At 44.0% G+C, this 23247-nt stretch overlaps 1 protein-coding gene and 1 pseudogene across 3 annotated transcripts in view; one reads left to right on the top strand and one right to left on the bottom strand.

The window, feature by feature from the left end:
- The window catches only part of TGFB2 (transforming growth factor beta 2), a 91866-nt gene that overhangs the window by 41955 nt on the left and 26664 nt on the right, over positions 1-23247 (bottom strand). The window lies entirely within an intron of this gene.
- LOC133069719 (U6 spliceosomal RNA) lies at positions 15906-16005 on the top strand (annotated as a pseudogene).

Genomic DNA, 23247 nt, shown 5'->3' with positions numbered 1-23247 from the left:
CATATTAAAAAACAGAGACATCAGTTTACTGACAAAAGTCCCTATAGTCAAAGCTATGGTTTTTTAGTAGTCATGTATGGATGTGAGAGCTGGACCATAAAGAAGGCTGAAAGCCAAAGAATTGATGCTTTAAAACTGTAGTGTTAGAAAAGGCTTAGACTGGGGACTCTACCCCAGGTAAAGGAAATCAACCCTGAAAACTCACTGGAAGGGCTGATACTGAAGCTGAAGCTCCAATAATTTGGCCACCTGACGAGAAGAGCCAACTCACTGGGAAAGACCCTGATGCTGGGAAAGACTGAAGGCAAAAGGAGAAGAGGCAGCAGGATGAGACAGTTGGATGGCATCACTGGCTCAGTGGACATGAATTTGAGCAAACTCCAAGAGACAGTGGAGGACAGAGGAGCCTGGCATGCTGCGATCCATGGGGTCACAAAGAGTCAAACAGATACGATTTAGCAGCTGAACAACAGCATGGGGATGAAGGATTGTTAGAGGCCCAGAGCTTCTGTTTGTCTTACTCCCTGAAGCACTCACTAGTTGCCTGAATTTCATTTTATGTTTTATTAATCTTTATTGGAATTTAATTGCTTTACAACGCGGTGTTAGCTTCTGCTGTACCACCAAGTGAACCAGGTGTACACATACATGCATCTCCTCTTTTTTGGATTTCCTTCCCTTTTCGGTCACCCCAGATCATTTAAGTAGAGTTTCCTGTGCAATACAGTAGGTTCCTATTAATTATCTATTTAATATATGGTATCAAGTGTGTATATTACTGAATTTTAAATACAAGCTAAATTCCTCTGTAGGGAAGAAGGTGTAAGAGGCTTACAGAGCATCCCAGGGCCCTGTTGTTTAGTGTGGATGTATAGATCCTATTCTATAGCAGGTTTCTCATGAGTGGGCATGGGGTAATGCTCAATGCTCTGCATTTTAACAAACTCTTGTGCAATTCTTATGTACCCTAAAGTTTGAGGACCACTGAAAGAAACCATGGGCTTCCCAGTTGGTGCTAATGGTAAAGAACTCATCTGCCAGTGCAGAAGATGGTATAAGAGACTCAGGTTTGATCCCTGGGTCAGGAAGATCCCCTGGATGTGGAAATGACAACCCGCTCTTGTATTCTTGCCTGGGAGATTCCATGGACAGAGGAGCCCGGCAGGCTACAGTCTGTGGGTTGTAAAGAGTCAGACACAGTTTAGTGACTGAGCACAGATGCATGAACGCCCTAGACTACAGTTTATAAGTTCACTATAGACTATAATGAACTTGGCTAGGCTTCTCCTCCTTTCAATCTCATGAACTAGTTAGGGATGAATAAAATACATCCATTCCCCCATCTCCACCCTGAAAAGAACAGTCTCAACTCAGCCTCAGAATTTTATTTCACAATCCGCTCCCATTTTCTAAGATAAATTGGAGAATTTGTTTCATTTCTGCTAAGGAATGCTAAGGAAACACCTCCTTTACAAGTTTCATTTCTGCTAAGGAGGTCTTTCTATCCCCATTTCACAGATAAAGAAATCAAGAGCAAGGAGAGTGAAATAACTTCTGGCTAAGGTCAAGGTAAGACTGGCCTGTCAATAAAAAGCTCTGGCTTTTCACCACAATATCCTGCCTTCTGCACAAAGGAGTCCCATGAGTCAAAGACATGAATCCAACCCCAGGCAGAAATACCAACACAAGTGTTTTCAACACTTGTGCAAAAAACGGGCACAAGGAAGCAACTCCTGTACAACTGTTTAACCCATTAAAAGCTCCAGAAACTTGAATGCAAAGCCTAGTATTTTCACGGATGATCCTGAAAAGAATGGCTCTGATACGGTGATCTGTGGTTGCTCAGTGCAAAAGCTCCCCCATAAGAGACACAGTGCTAAGGTCAGGATGGCTCACGATCTCTTGAACCCCCATAAAGATATTCATGATGCCTCGAGCCTGGGAAGCATTCACTGGTACTCATCCCCAGGCTCCTCAAATAAACAGAACAAACTTCTCATCCCTCTTTCCAGAAATGACTATATGTTCCCTGAAGCTCTGCAATGATCCACGTGGACTTTCAACAGCGCTTAATGAGGACTCCTCATTCCTGATGTCCCCAGCTTTGAGGGAAGTAGTTTGGGGTTCATTAGACATCCTCTGGGGTGCAGCAAGACAAGCAACCCACCGCAGGGCCGGAGGGCAAGAATGAGCTGCTGTTTGTTGTGCACACAGACACAGCCAGCAAGAAACCAAGACGATTGTGTTCGGGGGTTTTCTCCAATTTGTCTTGGCACACGGGGATAGATTTGATTTCACTCCCACAGCCCAAGCACTGCTGACACTCAAGTCACAGCAATTTAATACAAAATGACTGAGGAATAAACAGCGCATCACTAGCGGTTGCTGATTTTCTCCCCGGCCATCCCTCCTATTAAGTGTAACCCAGCCCTGGAGCACTTTTGATGGAAACTGGGTGTCTCGGAGAGGCAGATGGTGTCAGACCTGTCATGCTGCTGGCAGTCCGGAGTCTAATTGTGTCAGCATCAGCGTATGTGACTTGGCCCTCATCTAGCTACTAGTTGAGACTGTGCATGCTGTCAGCAGAACTGTTTGGGCCCCTTCTTACACGGGGCCAAAAAAAGAAAGAAAGTAAAAATCACAGTGATGCCAGCCCAGGGTGGTTGGTTTTATTGAACTATGACAGACACAGGGTTCCTAGCTTCAACTCCAAAGTTTCCATCACCGTCATAAAACTCCACTTACGTGGAGACACCTGTTCCATTTTGATTTCTCTACTTTTCTCATCGTGCTCAGAATTGTGTATGGAGGGGGCGCCTGGATCCACTTGTACAGGCAGGTGGGCCACACATGGGACACACGCCTTACGAATGATGTCACGGTGGGAGGCTCTCCTCCTGGCTGGACCAAGTGATCAAAGTCACTCTTCTCTGCCATTGTCTCATTTTTAAATACATAAAACTTTTTTTTTTCTTTCTCCCTCCTTGTCTTCTCTCCTTCCATTGCTCCACTTTTTCTCTCTTATCTTATTTCTCTTCAATCTATGCTTTTTTTTTTTCTTGTAAAAAATGGGGGCAAAGCAGTCATGACTCAATGGACATGAGTTCCAGCAGCAAGGTTTGGGAGTTGGACAGGTTCCCTGATGGACAGGGAAGCCTGGCATGCCTGCAGTCCATGGGGTCGCAAAGAGTCGGACATGACTGAGCAACTGAACTGAACCGAATGGCCAGTGACCTCAAGACATAGTTAACCACACAGCCATTCTAGATCTCAGCAATGGCCACAACACAGTCAACAAAAAGAAGGCAAATGGCAGCCAATGGCTAGGACCCTCTGCACTCCCAAACGTAGGGGACCCAGGTCCAATCCCTGGTCAGGGAACTAGATCCCACGTGCTGCAACTAAAGATCCTGCATGCCTCAAAGAAAATCAAAGGTCACACGTGCCACAACTAAGACCTGGCACAGCCAAAGAAACAAATATTTTTTAAAATTTTTGTAAAAAAAATAAGCATTGATTCCACTAACAAAGTAAACTTGGAAATGTAGGATCTCACCCTTAATCTCTTCATGGATGAGAGGCACCTTTTATTTTTAATCTTCTTCTGCAGATTGAGAAACGAGTAAAATCTTTTGCCAGAATTACACAAAGCATTGGCAAAATAAAGATGAAAATGTACCCTGTTGGACATTCTGGCTCATCCCTGTAGAGAGCTTTCCTAACCCAGAACAAACAGACATTCCCCTTTCCAGAAACTCTGCACTTTCCCTGGAGCTCTGTGATGATTGGTGTGGACTGTTTGACATGCTTAATGGGTGTAGTGGCTCTAATTAGCTTGCAAATCTTTCTCTAATCTTCCTAAAATTATAGCGGTGATGCATATAATGGCCATTGCGTGTCTTGTACTGGGAGCTCGTGTCTCTGTGCTGTCTGTAAGCCTCTTGCTTGTGGCCTGACTTCTCTGTCAGGCAATCACCTAATTACTTGGAGTCACTGTGCTGGTTTGCTGCTCTGCCCTGGAGCTAAGCTAATAAGCAACGGGCACACCCTGCTAGGATTGCAAGCTATTTACCAACTTCACCAAGTGGGACAGGCTATTATTGCTGATGTATTAAATTCATGACTGGGGAGTGAGGACATGTGAAGAGGAAGAGATGGTCTGGATTATCTCGTTTGAAAAGGAAAGTAAATACAGCTAACCTTGATTCTCCCTGAAACTTCATTGCACTTAGAAATGAGAACACATACAGGGCTTGCCTGGCACCTATTATGTGCTCTCTCCATGTTCCTGGGATCTGATTCCCTCTTGCTGCAGTGTTCTCTTGTCTCAAGACAAGAGTATCTTCTAGAACTCCTTCAGGGACAGAGACCTCAAAACTCAGGCAGATGACCTGCTGCAGTCTCTGACGGCTCCAGCTGTACAGAGTTCTTCCCCATGTTGGACGGAGATCTGCTCACCTCCAAGGTCCGTCTCCTGGGGCTGGGGCTGCCACCCAAGATGATTCACGCCCTTTTCCACATGACCCTACTCAGAAATTGTGAGGCCAGATTTCATGTCTCCTTGCCCCCATTCTTTTCTAAGCAAACATTCCTATTTCTTTTTATTATGACAGCCTTTTACCTCCACGGATGGTCTCCTCTCTGCTCCAATTTTAAAACTGAACCCTTAAATTTGAACATAATTCTCAAGTCAGAATAGAGTAGAATTATCACCTTCCTTATGGTAGAACTTATACTTTTATGAATGCATCCCAACAGTGAATTACTCTCATTCTCTCTCTCTTTTAACCTTTCTACTCATAATTTTTTCTATGTGTTTTGGGTGCATAATAAATTAGAAGTTTTCCGTTTTTTCCACACAACCTATATTTTACAGATGTCATTATCTTATGTTTCATACCCTGAGGCCTTTTTGTGTGCAAATTTTACAGTGTGCCCCTATTCAATATGCATTTATTTGATTTGACTACTCATTTCAAATATGCTCAGATGGATGTGAAATCTGATTTGGTGAACCTGTGTATTCATTTTGCAGAGGTCAGAGTCAAAATCAGAACTATTCTGCTAAATGCCAGTCTTGAGTCTTGACTAGAAGGATGGTAGGCAGTAAGAATTGCTTGAAAGGAATTTTTAGTTATCAGATATCTTTATTAGCATTTCAGTAGATGGTCATTCAGTACCTTACAAAGAATACCAGAGTTTCAAAAGATGGAGCTTTCTTAGGGTTGGTAGATGTATTCACTAAGGGCGTGGACTCTTCCCCCATCCTGTTTGTACTGGCAACACAGCTATGGGCAATTAAGATATGGGAACATACAGGAATTATAGGAATCCAGATGAACTGTGGCATGACCGAGTTCTGGAATGGAGCCGCAGGTGTTATGCTTGTTTTAAGAATTCTTATGCATTTGGGCGCTAAGCAGCTTTCTGTTCAAGTTCGAGCCACCATTTGCAAAAGGAGAAAGCACAGCTTTTAAAGTGAGAATCTCCAAGGCAGAGCTAGACCACAGATAAGTACCTTGAAATGTTTGAGTGTTTTATTTTTATTTAATTATCTGACGGCAAGCCCTACCATCTAGCTTCAATCTCATGATGTTGGTGTATAGAGGTATAACATGTACACATTTTCATCTGCTCATAGGGACTCTGGGAAAGAAAACTGATTAAATAGTAGAAGGCAGGACCTCCACAGAGTGAATCCAATCGGTCCCAAGTTACTTTACACCCCAGCAGAGGAAAAAGGCACTGTCATTTTGAGAATGGAAGGAGAATTCTTGAGGAAAAAAAGAAAAAACGTTTCTTCTCTTTGGGGAAGCTTTGGCTCTGTCTTACAGCTCTATTATCTTTCTAAGCCTTCGGAAGCCTTAGTGGTGGACTTCTTGATGGTCCAGTGGCTAAGAATCTACCTGCCAATGCAGGCACTCGGGTTTGACCCCTGATCCAGGAAGATTCCACATGCCACAGGGCAATTAAGCCGGAGTATCACAACTACTGAAGCTGGTTAACCCTAGAGCCCATGCTCCACAACAAGAAGCTCTTGCACACAACTAGAGAGTAGCCCCTGCTCTCTGCACCTAGAGAAAGTCCACACATAGCAACAAAGACCCAGTGCAGCCAGAAACAAATAAATAATGTTAAAAAAAAATTATAAAAAGGAAAGACAAAGTCTTGGTGGTAGGGGTCAAAACTCAGGCACTTTCTGAAGCTTTCCCCACTCTCTTTTCTCAGAGGTGGATGTGTAGATGGCACAGACCAACACCTTTATTTAGTTCTAAGCCAAGGGCTGGCCTGCACTTCTTAAAAAAGCATTTACTAAGCATCTTCTAAAGAAGAGCTTGTTGAAAAAGCTTCAAAAGCTTTTTGAAAGTCACTCAGTCGTGTCCAACTATTTGTGACTCCATGGACAGCGGCCCGCCAGGCTCCATGGAATTCTCCAGGTAAGAATACTGGAGTGGGTTGCCATTCCCTTCCCCAGGGGATTTTCCTGACCCAGGGATTGAACCTGGGTCTCTGGCATTGCAGGCAGACTCTTTACCACCTGAGCCACCAGGGAAGCCCCTTTGAATAAGCCAGTACTTCTTAAATGTGTTGGACTTCCCTAGTGGCTCAGACGGTAAAGTGTCTGTCTACAATGTGGGAGACCTGGGTTTGATCCCTGGGTCAGGAAGATTCCCTAGAGAAGGAAATGGCAACCCACTCTAGTACTCTTGCCTAGAAAATCCCATGGACGGAGAAGCCTGGTGTTTATGGGGTCGCAAAGAGTCAGACACGACTGAGTGACTTCACTTTCTTAAATGTGTTAGAGTGGAAGCAAATAGAACTCCCAGGGCACCATAGTGATGTATACACACATGCATAACCAGAATAAAATAATCAGCAAACGCAGGGAGAGAGACAGAACCTTTCTACAACACCAGCATGGGGTTTACCTGCATGTACTCAAGGATGCCCTAAAATCAAGGGAATAAGTTTTACCAGGTTCGGGTGTGTCTATTACGTCCCTGACCAAATTCCATTTCTTGTCATATTACACTGGTTTCATTCGACTATTCTTAAAGCATAGACAACATGTCAGAAAGATTTATGCATGTCAGAAAACTGAGAAAATAGCCAGTTTCATAATATCACTGGAATAAATTAATTGAGCTTTTGTGTGTACACGGACAGGAAGATCACTAATAAAGAAAGTACACAATGCACGACAGAGCATGTGACACTGTCCTGAGGGCAGCTGCTGCCAGAGGAGGTTTGACAGTGGAAACCTGGTAACACTTCTCAATTCCTTTCAAGGACTCTTAGACACCCCAAGAATTCTCCTCAAGGAAAGCAAGTCATGTTGCTGCTTGGCTATAGCACTCGACTGGAGACCCCCGAGGGTCAGGAAGCGGTCTGCACACATCTATTTCACCTATAGGAGAGCTCCTTTTTAGTCCTTTGTGACGAGCTGCCCCTTGGACTGACACAGGGAAGTCGGGCCCTTGGAACGTTGCCTCTGTGTTGGAGGGACAAGCCTTCGTAAGTCTCATGAGTACAGAGACTGAAACTTCTCCCTCCCCAATGCCTCCCGGTACATAATCAGTGCTCAGTAAGTATCACCATGGAGATAAATCCTTTTCTCAATGATGACAACCAGCGTAAATCACAAGCTCTAACATTTTCCCAGGATTTTATGCCCTACAATGTACTTTCACATACATTGTGAGCCTGATAACTCCATAAACTAGGTAGTGTTATCTTCATCCTACTGTTGAGGAAACCACAGTTCAGAGGCCAGTTTTATTTAAATGAGTCTGGGGACCCTTGGTGTTAACCTCTGACACCAGGCTCAGGACCCGCCCCCTCCTGTAAGATATAAATCCATTGATGGAGCCGTACAACCTCTTAGACAATGCATTCTTGAGTGAAGACTGGGGAGACCAGTTCTGAGGTCTTCATGGTATTCCAACTTGAAGAGATATGGAAACATTAAAATAAACACACCATCTGTTCCACCAGCCCTGATGCTCTCTGGTGAAAACAGTTCATTGTTATTGTGAAGGGCTATTCTAGTGCCAAGGGCACTACATGTCCAGCAGCCTCTGAGAGCATCTGAGAGGGACAGTGCTTAGAAGGGACCAAGATGGAGAACGTGACTTATGCTCAGGCAGCTACCTTGGGGATCATGACATACAATGAGTGACCTTCCCTGGAACTAGTACTTCGGGAATGACAAAGAAATTCCAGAGGGAAGAAGGGAGCAGTTGCCCCCATGTTTCAGTGGGGGGATTAAGATGTCTTTAGGACATCTCTATCTTCCACAGTGGATGAGGGAGAGACTGGGCCACAGGCAACTGCATGTGTGCATGTGTGCTGAGTCGCTTCAGTCCTGTCAGACTCTGTGCAACCCCATGGACTGTAGCCCACCAGACTCCTCTGTCCATGGGATTCTCCAGGCAAGAATACTGGAGTGGGTTGCCATTTCCTCCTCCAGGGGATCTTCCTGACCCAGGGATCAAACTTGCATCTTCTATGTCTCTTGCATGGACAGCTGGGTTTTTTTACCACTAGTGTCACCTGAGGCAGTGGGCCTAAGATTCAGAGGGACTTCCCGTAGGTCCAGTGATTGGGATTCTGTGTTTCCACTGCAGGAGGGGGCATGGTTTTGATCCCTAGTCAGGGAACTAAGGTCCCATAAGCCATATTGTGGAGCAAAAAATTAAAAAATAAAAATTAAAAAAGCAATATTAAAAAATGAATGAAAGACTCAGTGATGCTTTTTGACCATCAGCCACTACGACAAAATCACTTTTTGGTGTATAAAGTAATTCCACAACTATTCGGACATTTACTGCATTTGTAAAATTTTTTCTCTGAATGTAGGATATCAGCTGTGACCTCTCTTCCCTCAGGATGGCCTCACAGAAGTCATTCTGCCTTGAACAGGTAATCAGGGCAGCCCAAACTCAGACAGACTTTTACAAAGCCCAGCTAGTTGCTTTTTTGAAATCAATTCATCATATATTCATTATTCCTTGTTCATTGTAAGAAGGAAGCTAGGGAGCTCTCAAAGGCAAAAATGCCTTCTCTGTAGCTCTACTAGGGGTTTACCAGGTGGCACTAGTGGTAAAGAACCCGTCTGCCCATGCAGGAGATGCAAGAGGCACAGGTTCAATCCCTGAGTTGGTAAGATCCCCTGGAGGCGGGCATGGCAACCCACTCCAGTATTCCTGCCTACAGAATCCCATGGATGAATGACCTACAGAATCCCATGGATGAATGAGCCTGGCGGGCTACAGTCCATGTAATGGCAATACGACTGAGTGACTGAGCATAAAGTGAAAAGTGAAGTCGCTCAGTCGTGTCTGACTCTTTGCGACCCCATGGACTATAGCCTACCAGGCTCCTCCATCCATGGGATTTTCCAGGCAAGAGTACTGAAGTGGGGTGCCATTTCCTTCTATATAGCTCTACTATAATTGCACATGTGTCTAATAAGCCCAGGCTCATGAGTCTAACCAGAGCTTCTAATCTCACACAGGACAGACACATCTTGCTCTTGGTGGGCCTTTTGGGCTGCGTTGGTTTCCGTAAAGGATAAGGCTGAAGGGAGGAATGTTGGGGTATGCACAAGGGGTGCACAGACAGACACATGAACTTCAAGGCATGTTTAGCAACGTAAACTATCCCTGAGAAGAATCCTAGAATCCCAAAAGCACCTTATGAGTCTGACATATGGAGAGACAGTCAGCATGGACTCAGTTCTATTTGCCCAGACTTCCATCGGACCAGCTTTCCTCCCAAGTCAAGAGTGAGAAAAGAGAAGTGCAATGCGCAAGCGGCGCAGGTGTGGGACAGTGGCCATTCGGCCCGCGGAGGGATTTACACGCAGTGTGGGCGGGGCTCTGCAGACGTCAGGCAGATGAGGTCGCGGCGGTGTGACCTCTAGGGAGATCTCTTATGGGGTATCAAAAACCTCTCCGGGTCTCAGTTCCCTGGGCTGGGACTAGACTCCAAGGCTGGGGGACTCACTCCCTACCCGTAAGGTCACAGTGGCCTTTTCTAGCTTGTCAAGATACCATGGTACAAGGAAAACCCACTTTTCTTCGCAGCCATCCTTTTCTCTCTCTTAACCCCTACCCAGTGAAAAGTCCTGACAATTTTCAAACGAAGAGACAACTCCAAGGCACGCCTTGCTTTGTCCCCTGGGACCCCAACCTGCGTCCCTAGCTTTGTGGGCATACCGTCATCTCTGCTACCCTGTACCCTGCCCACCCACCCTCACCACAGCTGACTCGGCCCCAAGCGCTAAATGCACCATCTGACTTCTGATCTCCAAACATGCCAAATGCTGACACCCCGCCACGCCCCATGCCACATGAATCCTTCACCTAGAAACCCTTTACATTTGGCAAATTCTACTCATTCTTGAAGGTCCGGCCCGGTCTGTTCTCTTTTCAGAAGAATTTCCAGCTCTTCCGGAGCAGAAGCCATCTCTCCCTTCTTTGGGCGCGACAATACTCTTGTGTATGACGGTTCTCTCTTTACATTTTACCTGATAGATGAGCGCGAGGACTCAGATTCATTTCTGGGTAATAATACTCACTCTTGCTTGTAAGAATCACTCTAAGGGTTAACTAAGGTAATGACTATGAACACAGCCAGTGCTCAAGAAATGTAAGTTTATATTATCAACAGACCACTGGGAGCAGAGGGGGAAAGGCAGCATCCAGTCTCAGAGTCTGATGCCAGGAAGACTCTCCTAAAGAAGAAGTCACATAGGTCAAAACTACAGGAGACTCTGAAACACTGTGGATGGGAGGTAGTTTCTCTTGCCTTTGGAGTCAAACAAAGCACAGTCAAACCAGCACAGTCCTTGGCCCCATCTCTCCTACTCAGGGGATAACTGTTAGTATCAGGACCCTATGAGCCCAACCCAATGGACTTATTAGATTTCCTGACCTGTTGGATAACTCACATAAAACCAGGTGTAAAAGGAGATTTCTGGTGATTTTACTATTAAAAGTCACTAACGTGCAGTTTACAACATGCTTTCTTGGATATGATCTCATTTTTTACTTCAGTGACATCTCATTTAGATGCTCTCATACAAGAACAGTGCCTGCTATGAGCCAGCACCCGCCTCTCGTTGTACAAATGAAGAGATAGGTTTAGAGCAGGCAAGTCACTCATGCATACAGTTAAGAGCAGTGGCTGAAAATCGCAAAGCAAGTCTATCTAGCCCCAACTCCACACTCTTTCTACTGCTCCATGGTCCTTTCTTCCCAATAAGGGCTCATGCTGAAGTTCTTCAAGGTGGAAAGTTCCAGAAGAACAGCCAAAGCTCAGTAAATGATGAGCCACATCTAAGTGTCAGAACCATCCACAGAAGGAGTCCGAAGCCTCTGACTGGGAACAGCCAGAGTCTCAGGACAAGGAGAGATGACAGAACCCGATGTCCTTTGAAATGTGACCATCCTGACAACTTGTGACACTGTGCTCAAGCTCATTAGACAAGTCTGGTTTTCAGCCTCTTGAATCTTCTGTTTTCCTCAAAGAGCAAATATGGGGAAGGAGACAGAACACTGAGGGTTCAGAGGCTGAGCTTCTGAAAAGCCTCCTTTAGGTTTTGAAGGCGTGATATGTCTGTGTTATTGCTCCTTCACCGTGGCTCCTTACCAGCCAAGCACATGATGTGTGTGTGTGAGTTTCTAGCTCCTGATTCAATGCTGTCTGTAGCAACTAAGTTGCTGCCACTGAGTGAGGAGACTGGTCTTCATCTCACCTTGTGGTTGTGTTAAAAACCTTCAGTACAAAACTCTCAGACCTGGTTAAAGCGAGGAAGGGTTTATGTGAACGTGAAAGTGTGAGTCGCTCAGTTGTGTGTGATTCTTTGTCACCCCATGGACTGTAGCCTGCCTGGCTTCTCTGTCCATTCTCCAGGGAAGCATACTGGAGTGGGTTGTCATTCCCTCCTCCAGGGGATCTTTCCAACCCAGGGATTGAAACCAGGTCTCCTGCATTGGCAGGTGGATTCTTTATCATCTGAGCCATTGGAAAGTCCATACACAGGACTACAACTTCTTAGTAAGAATTCCCATTTGCCTCTGAAACTGTGTTGTTTTAGATCTCTCTGTGCCTTTAGAGCTCGTGACCACTTTACAGGGCTCTGGTCAGGCTCAAATATGGTGATGTATGTGAAAGGGTTTTGTTAAATGCAAAGTAATCCATAAGTGCAAGGTGGCATGACTGTATTTATGCTTATTCTTTGTTAATATCTTTTTTACATTGAAGTATAATTGACTTACAATATTAGTTTCAGGTGTACAATGGTGATTCAGTATTTTTAAACACTGAAAAATGATCACCATGATAAGTCTCACTACCACCTGTCACCACACAACGTTATTATAGTATAATTGACTCTTCCCAATGCTGTGAATTATATCTCAAGATTTATTTATTTAATAACTGGTAGTCTGTACCTCTTGGTCTCCCTCACCTATTTTACTTATCTTTCCACTCCCTCTCCTCTGGCAACCACCTGTCTGTTCTCGGAATCTATGAGTCAGTTTCTGCTTTGTTTGTTCACTTGTTTTGTGCTTTAGCTATCATGTATAAGTGAAACCATATGGTATTTATCTTTCTCTGTCTGACTTATTTCACTTAGCATAATACCCTCTAGGTCCATTCATGTTGTCATAAATGGCAAGATTTTATTCTTTTTTATGGCTGAGTAATATTCCATTGCATGCATATGTGTGTGTGTGTATATATGTATATACATCTTTATTCATTTCTCCATGGACACTTAGGTAGCTTCCTTGTCTTAGCTATTGTAAATAATGTTGCTAAGAACATGCAGCGTACATGTGTCTTTTCAAATGAGTATTTTTGTTTTCTTTAGATGAGCACCCAGAAGTGAAATTGCTGGATCTATTTTGAAATTTTGTAGGAACCTCCATACTGTTTTCTGCAGGGGCTGTACCACATTCCCTCAACGCACAAGAGTTCCCTTTCCTCCACATCCTCCCCAACACTCATTATTTGTTCTTTGTTTGGTGACAGCCTTTCTGACACTCTCACTGAAGAAGAATGTACCCGCCGCACCTCCTCAGAGGTCACTCAGAGATAACAAGCAATTGCTTACACAAGCTGATCTGTACCCCCAGAAACAACTTTTGAGGTACCTATCCCACTCTTCAGATAAGGAAACCGAGGCTCAGAGCTGGAACCAGAAAGCACTGGTAAGTGGATTATCAAACCCAAATCCTGACTCCCACCTCACCGCAGAGAAGGATCCTGCAGGTTACTATGCACAAAACCCAAGCCCTCTCAGGGGTCTGTGAGACCATAGCATCATCAGTCCTAAGAATGATACCTGCCCGCGGCCCCGAAGCATGTGTAACCAACCCTCATCTGTCTCCTTGGCTTCCCTGAAGCCCCTCAGGTCATCCCCCAAGTTGCCTTTTAACCAACAGATTTGAGTTTTGCCTTCTGTCCCTTTTTGGCCAGACCTGAGGGATGTGAAGGACTGTCATAGCCCCTGAGCTTAAGGATGAATGAGGTGGAGCACATGCACAGTAGGTACGCTGCCTCAAAGTCTGCTTTTAATATGTAAGTTACCAATAATAAAAGCAGTGGATCAGATTCCTACCTGCATTCTCTCCTTCAAACTTCACAAAAACTCGACAAGGTAGACACTCTTTTTGTTCCCATTTTGCAGATGAGGATACTAAGGTTTAGGAGGATTCCATCATTTATCTAGGGTAGGACTGATGATGAAGCTGAAGCTCCAATACTTTGGCCACCTGATGCAAAGAACTGCCTCACTGGAAAAGACCCTCATGCTCAGAAAGATTGAGAGAAGGAAGAGAAAAAGGTGACAGGGGATGAGATTGTCTAATTACATCACTGACTCAATAGACATGAATTTGAGGAAACTGAAGGAGATAGTGAAGGACAGGGAAGCTCGTCATGCTGCAGTTCACACATGACTTAGTGATTGAACAACAATATAGCCAATAAGTGATACAACTTTTAGCACTTCATTTCATAATGTAAGAGAAATCCATTTACACACAGTCTTGTTTATATTCACAGAGTGTTTAACACACCTGCTTTTCTCAGCTTGGCAAACAGACCACATACCCATTAATGCTTTCTCCACCTCAAGTTATTCTGATTCTATTCCAACATACATAACAATTTTAATTGTCTACATGAAAAAGGTTATAACTTCTAACCCTACAAAATAATAAATGACAATCCATGGTCATCAAAAAATAAGACACATATCCAGTGCACTCAAAACATGTCTGCTACAAAATTCCTTTTTTCATTTTTAAAAAAATGAATCAAGATGTTTTGGTTGAGGGATGGGGCACCCCATGAATTACCTTATACTATTTAAATGAATCTTAAATAAATTTTCCCCTTATCTCATTTCTACAGACTGTCACACCACCATAAAATTGCCACGCATGATGAACTCTGTGAGGCAGAAACGAAGGGTGGAGGGAAGGCATTCTTGTATTATTTCACAATTTCTGGGAGGCTCCAGAATGTGGTACTCTCCGGTCAGTGTGTGTTTATGCTCTACCTTTTAAGGTGGGGAAATCCAAAGGCAACAGTTTTTCCTTGAAAATGTGTTTCATGGAAAGTTCTTCAGAAGCTTGTGGTTAATTTTGTTGCAGCTTCTAACTCCTTGAAACCTGACTCATAGAACGTATCATCAAATCTGGCATGTAGCTGTGTTAAAATTCTTCAGCAAAAAACTTCCAGACATCATGGTTAAAGGGATAAACAGTTTATGTAAGGGGTGCCGCTTCTTACTGCCTCTGCAGCCAAGAGGAGCCTTTGTAACAATGAAGGTCTATGACTCCCTCCCCCACCTCACCTGCTTCGCCATCAAACATAAAAGGGACCTCTGAAGGGTACACAAGCAACCTTATCACTGCATTTCCAAATGTTCCTGTGCTTTACTCAATGTAGATTCATATTTACAATAGATGATACATTTTCTTTAAAGGCACACATGCTCTCTTGCAGCTCTGACCTTCCTAAAACAGCACTTACAAATCCCAGGAGGATTCTAATTAACAAAACAGCAGTGGGCTATCCCGTCTAAATGGGAGTGCATCTGTGCTTCTAGGCTTCCCACTGAACCTCTGTTTAGATCATAAATCCAGCTGCACAGCTCTTCTCTAACATCCCAGGGCAGCATCCACATTTCCGAGGGTCTGTCACATGGCTTCCTTTCCTCCTGACTGGGAACTGTCTTTCCTCTTGCTTTCTATTCTTCCTTGAAACCTTTCCTAACCATCTAGTGTTTAATTCAAAACCCCAGTTATTTCCAAGAGGACTGTGAAAATAATGTACAGTAGAGTTGTGTCATGTGACAACCTCCTAGCCTCCACAGACACTAATTTTCAAAAACTGAGATGAAGGGGATTTCCCTGGTGGCCCAGTGGCTAAGACACTGTGCTCCCAGTGCAGGGGGTTCAGGTTCTATCTCTGGTCAGGGACTTAGATCCCACATGCCACATCGAAGGCCTGATGCAGCCAAGTAAATCAATAAAAATAAATATTTTTTAATAACTGAGATGAGGTATCAAAAGAGAAAGGGCACATCATAGCTCCATATACCACCAGAACTTGAAAAGGAAAGCCCATTAAAGACCTGCGCTCCTAAGAAAACTAAAGACAGTATTTGATGATGATCTTAGCATTATGTTGGGAGCAGGAGTCAGTGACTTTCATCCTCCTCTTTCTAATCCTGACTCCTTTCCTTAAACACTAGCTGTTTCACCAAAGGCAAGTTACTCCTCTCTCCTCTGCTTCAAGATTTTGTTGAAGGCATCCCTTTCTGCACACATAAGCCTGTGCATTTCACTATATGCAAATAGTATTTCCATTAAGAATGGGGAGTGCTCACTTTGGCAGCACATATACTAAAGTGGGAACAACACAGAGAAGATTTGCATGGTCTCTTTGTGAATGCAAATTCACAAAGCATTCCATATTTGGGGTTGGGGGGGGCATTGAGTTGGGAGTTTGGGATTAGCAGATGCAAACTATTATATGTAGACTGGATAAATAACAAGATCCTACTGTATAGCACAGGGAACTATATTCAATATCCTGTAATAAACTATAATGGAAAATAATATTAAAAAAGAATATATATACATATATAAAACTGAATGACTTTGCAGTATACCAGAGACTAACAGTATTGCAAATCAACCATACTTCAATTAAGAAAAAAAATAATTAATAAGAAAAAAAGAATGGGGAAAAAAGAAACTAGAAGGATGACAATGCATATAAATAATTTAAAAATAATACCTCTAAGAAATGTCCTACAAAAGAAATACTAGTCCCAGGAAGTTGTACAGAAGAATCTCACTAGACTTTTAGGAAGTACATCATTCTAAACCATGCAGACTATCCCAGAGAAAGTACTGGGGAAATATCCCAACTCACTCAGGCAGGCAGTATACACTTGATGCCAAAACCGAATCAGAAAGGGAGATGTAGAGACCAAATCCACTCATGAAACAAAATCCATTCCACAAAATAGTAGCATAACCAAGGTCTGTCGTATTTATGACCCCCTCCACCACCACCACCACCACACTTTGAAATGATGAAACATCATCCTTTGGATTCAGTTCCTGTGACAAATGTCCAGTTCAGGACACAGCAGCACTGTGAAGGTAGTAAAGAAAAATTCCGAATTTCCACAGAGAAAGAAACCTGTCTACCGACTTCAGTGTGGGAGTGAAACCAAGTGCTTAAGACCAGTCCCTTTATCAGTCTCGCCAGCGCCGCTGCTGCGGGGCGTCAGGGGCCCTGCTCCAGTGTGGATGGGACTCTTGGAGCGACTTGGTCTATGCTGGGGGCGACTTCTTCCACTGACAACACTCACCAAAGAGCTTCATTTCACACCTTTGCTTTTATAATTTTCCATCTTCAGCTAAAAATACAGCTTTTTGGGTGAGATTCAACCAAAGCATCACCCACCCCACCCCCCCAAAGCCAAGGGAGCAGTAGCGAATAAGGGCTCTTGCAAGGGGCCCCCAGGCAAACTAGCTCTTCTGTTTATATTTCCAGCCTCATTGGAAGACGGCCCTGAGCACTTCGGGTGGGGGCGGGGGGCTGCTGCCAATGCTCTGGCTTCACTTTCAGTCAAACACTCCTACGCCAAAAAAACAGAAAAAAATACCAGCTATGGTGAGGGTGCTGATGGCAGCCCCCATCCGGGAAGGGCAGAAAGAACTAGAGACTGGTTTCACCATCTCCTTTTGCTGACCTTGGGGATCTTGTCTCTATTTACTCATCTGATGAAGTGATGATGAAAGTAAAATATGGTTCATTACACATGTGCTGCTGTGGCAACTGCTGACCTCTTTGATTTGAAAATCATTCTCATCTCCTCCAGCCTGTGACTGCCTCACTGTTTGTGCGTGGACACACGTGTGCACCACACACACACACACACACGCACACACACACTCTTAATCACACTGTCTCATTTACTAGCTCTGTTTATTGACACACGGGGTTCAGGATTAGGCTGTCTGAAATAGCCTCCAGCCCCTTCTCCCAACTGAGGGACACCACAGAGAGCGGTGCTTGTCCGGAGTTTTATGATGGGCTTTTGTTTGTAAGCTCAGCACTGCCAGCTGATGAAGACAGTGCTATTACGCCAGATTTAAGGTCTGGGACTCAGCAGCCCCCGATTCTGCTTTGGCTTTGTCACTTAAAAAAGCTGGCTGTGGGCACCTCTCTTCAGCTTTCTAGGTCTCAGTTTCCTCACCGGTAGGGAGCGAGGAACACCTGCCTGGCAGGGAGGCTGGGAAGGTCAGAGGAAGGGAGACCCAAGAGAGGCTACAGGGAGTGAGTCAGCCCCACTTGGCCACCTTCACCTCCTTTCTCCAAATCAGTTTTACTAAAGTCAAAATAAAGACAGACTTTGGAAGAGGACTAAATATGTGAGCTTGGGCAATCTATTTATGTCTCTAAACCACGTTGAAAGTAAAAGTCGCTCCGTTGTGTCCAACTCTGTGCGACCCCGTGGACTATACAGTCCGTGGAATTCTCCAGGCCAGAATACTGGAGTGGGTAGCCTTTCCCTTCTCCAAGGGATTTTTCCAACCCAAGGATTGAACCCAGATCTCCCACATTGCAGGCAGATTCTCTACCAGCTGAGCCACAAGGGAAGCCCAAGAATACTGGAGTGGGTAGCCTATCCCTTCTCCAGCAGATCTTCTTGATCCAGGAATCGAACTGGGGTCTCCTGCATTGCAGGCAGATTCTTTACCAACTGAGCTATCAGGGAAGCCCTGAGCTGCATCACCCCCATCTATAAAATGGGGACAAGACAGCATCTATCACCTAGAGACGTGAGGATAAAATAGGATTGTGAAAGCAAAAGCACTCTGCCCTATGAGTTTGCTGGGCACCCCAACCACGTAAGGTCTGTTATTTTTTCCTAGATTCCCGGCTGCCAGGAAAAAGGCTTGTTTCTGGCAGATCTGTGCTCACCTCCCCAGCTCCCTGCTCGTTCGGGGATGCCTCTGCACACGGAGCTCCCTTCCCAGCAGCCAGGCCCGCCCCGACTCTGGGCAGCTCTGCTCTTCATCTCCAGATGAAGCAAAAATCTGGTAAATATTACACTTACAAGGTAACAGGTCTGGAATGCTCGGCATCCCAGTGGAGCACAGTTGCTTCTTGGCATTCAGACACATATAGGCTGCAGCTCAGGGCCAACTGCATTTGGCTGCTTTGTGTAAATCAAATAAAGATATTAAAAATCCTCCAACTCTATCAACATCTGTACTGTTTGCTAATCAGAGGGGTGAGTTTTAAAAAGTCATCTGGAGAGAACTTGGCATGTTTGACTGCTCTTTTCAGTTTCATCCCAAAGGAGCGCTGCGTGGGTGGATATTCGCCACATAGGTTTCTCATATATATAAGTGATTTCTATATTTTAAGCCAGGTGGACTCTGCTTTCAGACCTCACTGCCTTTCCCCAAACAGTTTTCTGGAGCAGTTTTCATCCCAGAGTTTGTGCCCTCAACCATGACACAGCATTGCCACTTCCGTGTCACATGATCAGCTCAAGGGTCAATTAATGGGAGTGATGATGATAATGGCAGATATGGGGGGGGGGGTCCTGTTTCTTCCCCTTATTAGCTATGGAATGGGGAGTGATTTCATCTATCTCTGTGCCTTGGTTTCCTCCCATGTGAAATGGAGAAAATAATAATATCTACCTAGTATTGCCAGGATCAAATGAGTCAGTTATCTCTAAAGTGCTTAGGAAGGTCCCTAGGGTTGAAGCACTACATGGATATAAGTAATAAATGTTATTATTATAAATATTGTTCTTTTTGTTGTTATTGTTTATTTTGGACCAAATACTAATTGTGAATAAAAGAAACTAGATACAGATTCTTAGCAAAGGGTGACTGGTTGCCCCCATCAGTAAAAGAAGTTAAGTGTAATTAGGCATCTTTAGGTCCACCTTTCTCTCTATTAACTAGCAGCAAGTAGAGAAAAGTGGTAAAATCAGATTCTAACACAGCTAGTGACTTAAACTTTGGGCTTCACTGATTTGATCAGGACTGAACTTCCCTCAGTTAAGAGTACAGAAACAGGACACCGTTTTCAATCGGCTTCGTCTTACTTTCCGAATAGCCGACCTCAGCACTTTTAAAGAAAACCTCCTCCCAAATGGCAATCTTGAGAAAAAATATCAAGGCGGACTTGGAGCATTAGGCGGAAACAAAGGTACACCGCTGTCCTAAGAAGAGAGGAAATAGAGCATACTCTTCTCTCGGTCTGCTTTGACAGTTAAAGGTAATGGTGAAGCCTGACATTCCCTGTGGGTAATTCTGGAAGGTCCGGGATTTCCAGGATGACAGCTCAAGGCAGACACCCTTCTGGCTTCACTAGCCTGGGAAGGTGCTGCCCCATGAGGAATGGCCAAGTCCAGACAGCGAGCAGGTGAAGGCTGCCCCCGTCCTTTGCACACCTGTCTCCCACCCTCCCTTCCTCTCCTCCCCTCTGGGCTCCCCGTGCATTCACGACCCCTGCAGCTGCCTGAGGTCCCTACTGCGTAAGAACAAGAGCGAAAAAGCAGTACAAGACACATAAGGAATGAAAACAAAGCTGAGGGCTAGTGGGGACCTCAAGATTCCCATTACAGAGGATGCAACAGGAAGCCAGTTGTACTGGCAGAGACAGGGCAAAATTGTTTACTCGGTAAGGTTTGCTGGGACCTCAGGCCACATCCTCCGGAGACATCTATCCTGTGTCCCTATGATAATGAGGCCACAGACACCCCAGAACAGGACGGGGCTTCCCAGGGGTCAGGATGGGGCATGCGAGACAACACAGGAGCAGGCAGACCGGCCCAAGAGGGGGACTTTCTGTTCTCTGTATTGGAAGAAGGCTGCCTCTCTCGATACAGAGGCTACCACCGGGAGAGGCACTAAACTGAATGAATCACAGTGCTGATTGGGGGGTGGGGCTGGCGGGGAGGGATGTCCTTGTGGTTAACCACATTTTACTGGGCTTTTTATTGATTGCAGTTGTATTGAAATAGACATGACTCAGACATACCGTATCCGAAGCCACGTAAAGCAGTGGATTCTAATGGAATTTCAATGTATGGAAACATCAAGAACTGTACTCTGAGATGTGAAAAGCTTTGCTATCAACACAGATATCATTTGCTTCTGTCCTTTAACAGCTGAAGGAGACACCGACTTTCCTATTTCCCTTTCAATACGGAGGTTGTGGCTATTCACTGCTCAGGTACATGTAGCAATCTGCATACAATACGGGTCGAATTTTTTTTTAAGTTGTTTTTATGCCTCAGTCATTTTGTCTTTGTGTTACCATTGGTACCATTGGCCTTGGCTTGTAGATATCATTCAGCAACTTTTGAATGGTTCTGCTGCTTTGTGTAGGGTGGTGGGTATATTAACTTGTTTTCACAAATAGGGTATAAGCTACTTGGGGGCAGGTATAATAGAAGAATAACAATAAAAAGAATAAGAAGAACATTGACAAAAGCAACATCACACATTTTGAGGCACACACCCTCTGTCATGTACCCACCATGATTATCGCATTTTGGCGTGAGCTGAGAAACTGAGGCTTAAAGAAGGAGCGTGCCCAATCATTATCCTATAAAAATAAACCTGGTGTCTCCACTCACACCTGTGTCTTGTGATCACCGTGTCTTTCCCTGGGCTAGCTGTGCTGCCTCCTCTGGTGGGGGAGGGGGGTTCTCCCCTACTCTCCCCATTTTTATTCACCTCTGTGATTCAGGCAGCAAGCCCTGGAGTCAGTACATGCTCAGTGAATATTTATTGAATTAAATTGAATCAAACAATATTTTCCACATTACTGTTTTCAGGGACAGTCCAGGAAGAGATTACAGTAAAATAACACACACAAAAATGTTGTTTAAACTGAAAACAAAAGTATGATCAGGAGCCTATGTGGTGTATTTTCTAATATTTTGTTCATTTCATAGAAGCCTAATTTGGCAAACAAAAGTGAACTGGAATATATCTCAAAGGTTAATATGTATGTAAGTGTGCATGTACATCATGCATAATATTGTCCATATGTAATGAAAACCTGCAAAATGCTTAAAAATAAAGTGAAATAACAAGGGAGAGAGATGCACCACTTAGTTGCAGAAATAGTTACTAACAAAGAGAGTTCTTTTAGGCAGGTTCTGAGAATTTTGAGTCCTTCTGATACAACAGAGAATATCATTCTACCTTATTTACCTCTACCAATGTTTAAGTGATATCTCCAATATTACTTTTGTCTAACAGAAATTGGTACTATCAATTTTCTCCTAGGCTTAAAAAATATCTATCACTTGCTTTGCTCAATGTATGACTTGATATTAAAAATATGGGCTGGAATTTCTGGTTTTCTTAGAGTTCTCAAAATACAAAAAGCAGGAAAAGTTAAGTCTTTACTGATCACCTTGAATGAATGAATGAATAAAAAATATATTCACTCCCTACCACATGCAAGGCATTTTTATGTGTTAATCTCTCTCTTTTTAAGTACCATTAAAAAGAGTATTTTAAAAAATTAATTCTCATTTTAAAGAAGAGAAAAATGAGGTTCAGAGAGGGTAAGTGACTTGCCTAATATTTCACAGTCAGGATTTTTACCCAGGATTCTCCTTTATGCAAAATCTATGTTTTCTTTCTATTATATCACAGACTGTGTCACACTTGAGAGTCATCTTTGGCTCCTGTGTGAGTCACTTTCTTGGCTTATCAACAGTAGGCTGGGATTAAAAAACCAAAGGTTGACATCCTCATAGAGTTGAAAGGAAGGGACCACCGTCTGTTATAACAAAGCAAAAGAAACAGAGAGGCCCATTATATGAACTCGTCTGTCTAGACAGATGACTAAATAGGGGTCCCTCCAGGGTTAGACTTGAATTTCCTCTGTTCAGCCTGTTGGATAGTTAGCAATAAAAAAAAAATTGCTCAAAGGCTGTGGTACTAATCCAAGCCCTCCTACATTACCCAGAGAGTAGTTTAAAAGTCATTTCTATGCAGCCTGCATGTGTTAAAGTTTCAAGCAGAAATTAGATTGAGAGGCGAAGAGCCCTAAAAATATTTGTGCTGTCTGGCTGAGGACCCAACTGCCCCTTTATAACTCCAGGGACAGCAGTTTGAACCCACAGCGGGAGCGGGGGCTAATCTAGGTGTTCCCGTGGGACCATCCACGACAAGAATGCATCAACGCTGGGCTTGGCTTTCCCATGGGCTGGCAAGTAACTTGCCTCTTTCTCTCTCCACTCCTAGGGACTCTGAATTTTACCAACTTATAACATGAAAAATGCTGCTGAGACTGAAGAAAAAGGCAGTGTCCTTTCATCCAGGCTGAGAGATATAAACAGAATTCAGTGATAATAAGACTGTTCTAACCCTATTAATATTGCTGTACGTAGTGTACAAAAAGTTACCCCAGGAAGGAATTAGGAGTTGGCTAACTGACCAAGTGGCCCCCTGGAGAAACTGGGAGCAGACCAGTGGACTAAGACCTCGCTCATTTCCCAAGAAATCCTTAGCAATATGCTATTTCTATTATGGTCCATATTTGCAAAGTTCATTCACTCCCTCACTTAACAAATATTTACTGGATGCCTCAATCTGCAACATTCTTTCACATGTATGGGTATACATAGGGTAGCCAAGAGCTGGAGATGGAATT

The sequence above is a fragment of the Dama dama genome, chromosome 14 (assembly GCF_033118175.1).
Source record: "Dama dama isolate Ldn47 chromosome 14, ASM3311817v1, whole genome shotgun sequence".
Taxonomy (NCBI): Eukaryota; Metazoa; Chordata; class Mammalia; order Artiodactyla; family Cervidae; genus Dama; species Dama dama.
The sequence above is the reverse complement of the archived record's forward strand: the minus strand, read 5'-3'. Positions and strand labels throughout refer to the sequence as shown.